The sequence below is a fragment of the Nerophis ophidion genome, linkage group LG28 (genome assembly GCF_033978795.1).
Source record: "Nerophis ophidion isolate RoL-2023_Sa linkage group LG28, RoL_Noph_v1.0, whole genome shotgun sequence".
Classification (NCBI taxonomy): domain Eukaryota; kingdom Metazoa; phylum Chordata; class Actinopteri; order Syngnathiformes; family Syngnathidae; genus Nerophis; species Nerophis ophidion.
Genome location: NC_084638.1, coordinates 27,625,341 through 27,632,840, shown reverse-complemented (window position 1 = coordinate 27,632,840; position 7,500 = coordinate 27,625,341). Strand labels below are relative to the sequence as shown.

Here is a 7,500-nt window from a genome sequence, read left to right as displayed (position 1 = left end):
TCATTCGGGCACTGTAACATTACGCACAGTTTGAACAGCAACACTGTGTTTGAATATAGGAAAATACAACACTGTACTTTCATGGAGGGTGGAACAACGAAATCACATTTTCATTAAGAACCAACATTAGGAAGAGAAAATAGCCTAGTCCCAGTCCTAACTCCAGGAGTGGGGCTTAGTTCGAGAACAGGAAAGAAAAAAAAATTCTAGCAACGCCCATATACATATTACGACATACAACTAGAGACTTGCAACAAGGGAAAAGTGATTATTTGGCGTACCACTAGATGGAGCCTGCGTACCCCTAGTGGTACACGTACCACTGTTTAAGAATAACTGCCCAAAACATTATATTTCTTGTGTTGTGGTTCTTATTTGTGTGCTTCTGACCCTATCACAAAGTGGTATGCCACCCGGACGCCTACATGGGGAGCTGTTCAGGACTCGTCCAATCGGGGGAAGACCCAGGACACGGTGGGGAGACTATGTCTACCAGCTGGCTTAGGAACGCCTCAGGATCCTCCGGGAAGAGCTGGACCTAGTAGATTAGGAGAGGAAAGTCTGGAATTCTCTGCTTAGGCTGCTGTACCCGCGACCCAACCTCTGGATAGTAGGTGACCCTGTCATTTTGTTGACTGAGGAAATGATCACACTCACCAACACAGTCCATCCATCCATTGTCTACCGCTTATCCCTTTTGGGGTGGCGGGGGGTGCTGGAGCCTATCTCAGCTGCATTCGAGCGGAAGGCGGGGTACACCCTGGACAAATCGCCACCTCATCATAGTGACAAAATAGGTTGAACTTATGTATAATTGATCACCAATAGCTGTGAACCCCCACCCCTCTAAAAATATATACAGTATATTTAAATTTGACAGATCTGTCCCTCGAAAGCCTGGAAAAAATATCAATAAAGTACTAGAACTTTTTTATTTTAATAAATGTATTCTTTCTTTCTATTCTAGGAAGAAAAAAATAGAAATACATACTAATAATAATGATTTTAAAGCAAATTATCCATCAAATTGTGCAATGTAAAAGTAGCAATAGATTTCAAGGTAAAACTGTAAAATTGAGTGTGATTTTTACAACATTTTTCTCTAAATGGAAAAAACTAAACAATTTTTTTCTACTGTGATAAACTGTGATGCCGTTTTGGCATTTACAGTAATACACCGAAAATTCTACAGTTGTTAATTTGCAGTAAAAAAATAAAAATAAAAAACTAACAAACTGGGAGTTCAGGTGCCCAAATTTTACTGTAAAATGGCATTTTTTTTTTTAAATATATAGGAAAAAACACTAATGTAAATTTTACAGTAAAATGCTGGCAACTGAGCAGCATTTTTTGAACCACAAAAACAGCAGTACCGTTTTTTTTCCCAATTACAGTAATTAAATCAAAATTAAAATTACATTTTAAGGTGAAATTATTAAAACTTACCATATTTAAAAAAAAAAATCTAATAAAATGCATTACAAAATTGTGTAATAAGAGTCAGAGTTACCACTGACAGTTTGTTTGTGTTTTAGTTTCTCCTCCGTGTGTTTAGTATTTCCTGTCCTTAGTTCCTGTCTAGTGCTCTTATTTTTGGTTCAGCTTCCTGTTTGTCTCCCTGTGTCCTGTTTTCACTCAGCTGCGGCTGATTGGCATCTGGTCACACCTGTTGTCAATCAGCCCGCTCCTATTTTACCTGCTTTGTTCCTATAGTCAGCGCTGGATCACTGTATTGTCATTCGGACTTGTCGTTGCCATATGTTGCTCTTGTCGTGTCTGTGATTCTTTTCAGCTATTACCTGTCGTGTTACATTTTGTCCTGGTCGTCGTAGCGGTAAGCTGTTCTTGTTAGCCGTTGGTTATTTCCAGTTTTTCCGTTTGCTATCCACTAGCTTCCATGCTAAAGTTCCTTTTTGTTTTCTAGCTTCCAGTGCTAGCTCCCTTGGTTTGTTATTCCGCCCACGTTCGTGCTTTTTGTTTGTTCTTGTTCTATTATTTAAACTAAATCATGTTTTCCCTGCCTCCTCCTCTGCATCATGGAGTTCGTCATCCAATAACTCCGACAGAAGCGGCCCTCAGTGAAAACGACTCTGACACTTCTGGTATACTAAATATAAGCCGCACCAATTAATTCCAATTTTATTTTGTGCAAACATCAGTCTGCGATGAGGTGGTGACTTTTCCAGGGTGTACCCCGCCTTCCGCCCGATTCTAGCTGAGATAGGCGCCAACGCCCCCCGCAACCCCAAAAGGGAATAAGCGGTAGAAAATGGATGGATGGATGGACAAACATCAGTGGCACAAATCTATAAGGTGTACATATTGAGCCATGAACTATTTATTGTGTTCATTCACAAATGTACAGTCGCCTACCGGAGAAGACATTGGGCGTCTTCAGTTAGTCGTGGTGGATTCCCGTTCTCTACGACGGCTGTTTCCTTTTCCCCTTTGGCTTCGGAGGCCGCGGCTTGTGCATTTTGTGGTTTCTTCTCCATGGCGAGGGTGAGTCCACAACGTGCTAAATGGCCGACTGAATGATCAGGTCACGGCGTTTGATTTAATGGGAACAATTTCATGTGTCCACCTTCAATCAATCAATCAATGTTTACTTATATAGCCCTAAATCACTAGTGTCTCAAAGGGCTGCACAGACCACTACGACATCCTCGGTAGGCCCACATAAGGGCAAGGAAAACTCACACCCAGTGGGACGTCGGTGACAATGATGACTATGAGAACCTTGGAGAGGAGGAAAGCAATGGATGTCGAGCGGGTCCAACATGATACTGTGAAAGTTCAATCCATAATGGATCCAACACAGTCGCGAGAGTCCAGTCCAAAGCGGATCCAACACAGCAGCGAGAGTCCCGTTCACAGCGGAGCCAGCAGGAAACCATCCCAAGCGGAGGCGGATCAGCAGCGCAGAGATGTCCCCAGCCGATACACAGGCAAGCAGTACATGGCCACCGGATCGGACCGGACCCCCTCCACAAGGGAGAGTGGGACATAGAAGAAAAAGAAAAGAAACGGCAGATCAACTGGTCTAAAAAGGGAGTCTATTTAAAGGCTAGAGTATACAAATGAGTTTTAAGGTGAGACTTAAATGCTTCTACTGAGGTAGCATCTCGAACTTTTACCGGGAGGGCATTCCAGAGTACTGGAGCCCGAAATGAAAACGCTCTATAGCCCGCAGACTTTTTTTGGGCTTTGGGAATCACTAATAAGCCGGAGTCCTTTGAACGCACCTTGTGCCGTTGGCAATCGTATCGGTCCGATGTGACGAGACTGAAATGATCAAACCCGGAAAAAATCCATAAATTACCCTCAAAAGTGCATGACAATACATTAAATCATCAACAGTAGCCAGGAAGTTAATTAGTATCTGTCCAAAAAAATAATGTTGAAAAGTCACATCATAACTGTAATCTATAGCTGTGTTTACTGTCTGTAGGGAGTTGGGAAAAGTTGCCCTCTTGTTTCTTTCCCTTGCTTGCATTCTCAAACTGCAGCTTGGAGTCAGTGACTTTTTTTTAAGTGAACAAAATGAAGTGTCTTGGCAACGCCTATTTTGCTGTCAGCTAGTCTTTTGTTTACGAACTTAAGCATTCACCGCCTCTTTGTCTTAGTGAATTCATTGTTTCAGCCCCCCGGTGTGTTTGCCTACGTGCCCTGCTGGAGTCCAGTAAAGACTACATTTATTTCTTGTGACAGTTCCCGGGGACCCTGCTCTGGCAATTTCTCATTTACAGTATGTATTGTAAATTCATGGCTGGATTTTGCTTGTGCAATCACAAAGGCTGAGGCCCGAAAGTAGCTGAGTCTGCAAAGTTTAGAGCAGGGGTGTCCTTAAGACCCTTAAGACATCATGAGTTTGATAAGGAATCTGGCCTGCGAGGTGTTTCCAAGCAATTTAGAATATTTGACGATCAGATTGCTGCAAATGTGCTACCATTTTGTGGACATCATGGGTGAATCAGGTCAATGACCATCAATTGTGCTTTGAAGGCAATACTGCACTGCATGTACAACCCCCAAAACCATTGAAGTTGGCCCATTAAGTAAATGGTAAATAAAAAAAGAATACATCCATGCATCCATTTTCTACCGCTTATTCCCTTTTGGGGTCGCGGAGGGCGCTGGCGCCTATCTCAGCTACAATCGGGCGGAAGGCAGGGTACACCCTGGACAAGTCGCCACCTCATCGCAGGGCCAACACAGATAGACAGACAACATTCACACACTAGGGACAATTTAGTGTTGCTAATCAACCTATCCCCAGGTGCATGTCTTTGGAGGTGGGAGGAAGCCGGAGTACCCGGAAGGAACCCACGCATTCACGGGGAGAACATGCAAACTCCACACAGAAAGATCCCGAGCCTGGATTTGAACCCAGGACTGCAGGAACTTCGTATTGTGAGGCAGACGCACTAACCCCTCTGCCACCGTGAAGAATACAATGATTTGCAAATAATTTTCAACCTATATTTGATTGAATGGACTGCAAAGACAGGAAAGTTAAATATTAGCTCAAATTTTGCAACATGTTTCAAAAAAGCTGGCACAAGTGGCAAAAAAGACTGAGAAAGTTGAGGAATGCTCATCGAACACTTATTTGGAACATCCCACAAGGGAACAGGCTGATTGGCAACAGGTGGGTGCCATGATTGGGTAGAAAAGCAGCTTCACAAACAAGGATGTTTGTGAACAAATGTGTGAGCTAATTGCCCAACAAATTAAGAACAACATTTCTCGACGAGCTATTGCAAGGAATTTAGGGATTTCACCATCTACGGTGCGTATTATCATCAAAAGGTTTGGAGAATCTGGAAAAATCACTAGGAAAATACCCTGAAGAGAAGGCTTGTAGGGATGTAATAGACTCTGTGTTTTTTCCTTACTTAACGTACATGTGTGTGTGTGTGTATATATATACGCACATACACACATATATATACGTGTATATTTATACATGTATATATATTTATATATATATACATATATGTATGTTTCCATATGAGTTGGGAAATTGTATTAGATGTAAATATGAACGGAATACAATGATTTGCAAAACCTTTTCAACCCATATTCAATTGAATGCACTACAAAGATAAGATATTTGATGTTCAAACTTATAAACTTATTTTTTTTTTTGCAAATAATAATTAATTTCATGGCTTCAACATGTGCCAAAGTAGTTGGGAAAGGACATGTTCACCACTGTGTTACATCACCTTTTCTTTTAACAACACTCAATTAACGTTTGGGAACTGAGGAAACTAATTGTTGAAGCTTTGAAAGTGGAATTCTTTCCCATTCTTGTTTTATGTAGAGCTTCAGTCGTTCCACAGTCCGGGGTCTTGTTGTCGTATTTTACGCTTCATAATGCGCCACACCTTTTTTAATGGGAGACATGTCTGGACTGCAGGGGGGCCAGGAAAGTACCCGCACTCTTTTACTACGAAACCACGCTGTTGTAGCACGTGGCTTGGCGTTGTTTTGCTGAAATAAGCAGGGGCGTCCATGATAACGTTGCTTGGATGACAACATATGTTGCTCCAAAACCTGTATGGACCTTTCAGCATTAATGGTGCCTTCACAAATGTGTAAGTTACCCATGCCTTGGGCACTAATACACCCCCATACCATCACATATGCTGGCTTTTCAACTTTGCGCTATAACAATCCGGATAGTTATTTTCCTCTTTGTTCCGAAGGACACCACGTCCACAGTTTCCAAATATAATTTGAAATGTGGACTTGTCAGACCACAGAACACTTTTCCACTTTGCATCAGTCCATCTTAGATGAGCTCGGGCCCAGAGAAGCCGGCAGCGTTCCTTGGTGTTGTTGATAAATGGGTTTTGTTTTGCATAGCAGAGTTTTAACTTGCACTTACAGATGTAGCGACCAACTGTAGTTACTGACAGTGGTTTTATGAAGTGTTCCTGAGCCCATGTGGTGATGTCCTTTACACACTGATGTCAGTTTTTGATGCAGTACCGCCTAAGGGATCAACAGTCCGTAATATCATCGCTTACGTGCAGTGATTTCTCCAGATTCTCTGAAACTTTTGATGATTTTACGGACCGCAGATGGTAAAATCCCTAAATTCTTTGCAATAGCTCGGTGGGAAATGTTGTAAAACTGTTCGACTATTCGCTTACAAATTGGTGACCCTCACCCCATCCTTGTTTGTGAATTACTTAGCATTTCATGGAAGCTGTTTTTGTACCCAATCATGGCACCCACCTGTTCCCAATTAGCCTGCACACCTGTCGGATGTTCCAAATAAGTGTTTGGTGAGCATTCCTCAACTTTATCAGTATTAATTGATACCTTTCCCAACTTTTTGTCACGTTTTGCTGGCATCAAATTCTAAAGGTAATGATTATTTGCAACAAAAAAAAGTTTATCAATTTGAACATCAAATATGTTGTCTTTGTAGCATATTCAACTGAATATGGGTTGAATAGGATTTGCAAATCATTGTAAAATTTACATCTAACACAATTTCCCAACTCATATGGAAACAGGGTTTGTATATGTATAAATGTATGTACAATATATACATTTTTTGGGGCCGAATATGGCCCTCAAGTCAAAAAGTTTGGACACCCCTGGTATAGAGGGTTGCAGGTTCAGCACTGGTGGACCAAAAAGTGGACAAAAATGTGCAAACTGAAACTTAAATTTGACTTTTTTAGGTTCTGCCAAACCCATGTAAAAAGAAACTCAAATAGTAAATGCATGGATGTCCATCCCATACTTAAGTGCACCATTTTTTCAGGGGGCTGACGTCACACTTTTGTTATTTTTAACAAATTAAGTAACATTGATGACAACCTTTTTCCAAAACATAATATAGAATGTGAGACATAACAGGATAATGCATACATTTATCATTTGCTTTCAAAACAGTTACAACAAAGTGGGACCCCCAAAATTTATTGTGGGGACCCCATTTTTATGACTCGATGGTGTCCTTGGGACCCCATTTGTAACATTCCTAGCGCCAGCACTAATGGAGTATTGGTGCATGCAAAACAGCAGCGGGCGGCTGTGGCCTGCGGGCCGGTTCTAATACTAAACAAATATCGTCCTTGGGGCCTTGATTTTGACACATGGGCACTAGGTTATGTAGTTATGCAATAATATCAAGATTATTATCATTATTTTTTATTGTATTCTTACATGGGAAAAAACAGTAAAAATGTAAGTAAAAAGCATAAACAAGCTGAAATGTTGTAATTGATAAATAATAATAATCTACTTAGTCAGTAATAATACAAAGTTGTTACAATATCTATTTTTTCGTGTTTTGTACTTTATTTCCTGTTCAGTGCTCTTATTTTGTTGTACTTCCTGTTTGTTTCCACAGAGCACTGATTCTCGCGACTTGCCGTTGATCGGCAGCGGTCCACACCTGCTGCCAATCAACATGTGTCTATTTTTGTTGTCACTCAAGTACTCCTCAGTGCTGGAGGTTAAAACCATGTTGGG

The 7,500-nt window shown here is 41.2% G+C and overlaps 2 protein-coding genes across 6 annotated transcripts in view; both read left to right on the top strand.

Annotated features, from left to right (window-relative positions):
• LOC133545263 (BMP/retinoic acid-inducible neural-specific protein 3-like) overlaps positions 1-7,500 on the top strand; it is a 1,164,151-nt gene that overhangs the window by 598,231 nt on the left and 558,420 nt on the right. The gene's annotated exons all lie outside the window — the stretch shown is intronic.
• The window catches only part of LOC133545197 (major facilitator superfamily domain-containing protein 8-like), a 72,084-nt gene that overhangs the window by 4,565 nt on the left and 60,019 nt on the right, over positions 1-7,500 (top strand). For both annotated transcript variants that reach the window (XR_009804751.1, XM_061890579.1), the window contains exon 2: positions 403-614. The gene's annotated coding sequence lies outside the window, so the exon portion shown is untranslated. The remainder of the gene's footprint in view (positions 1-402; positions 615-7,500) is intronic.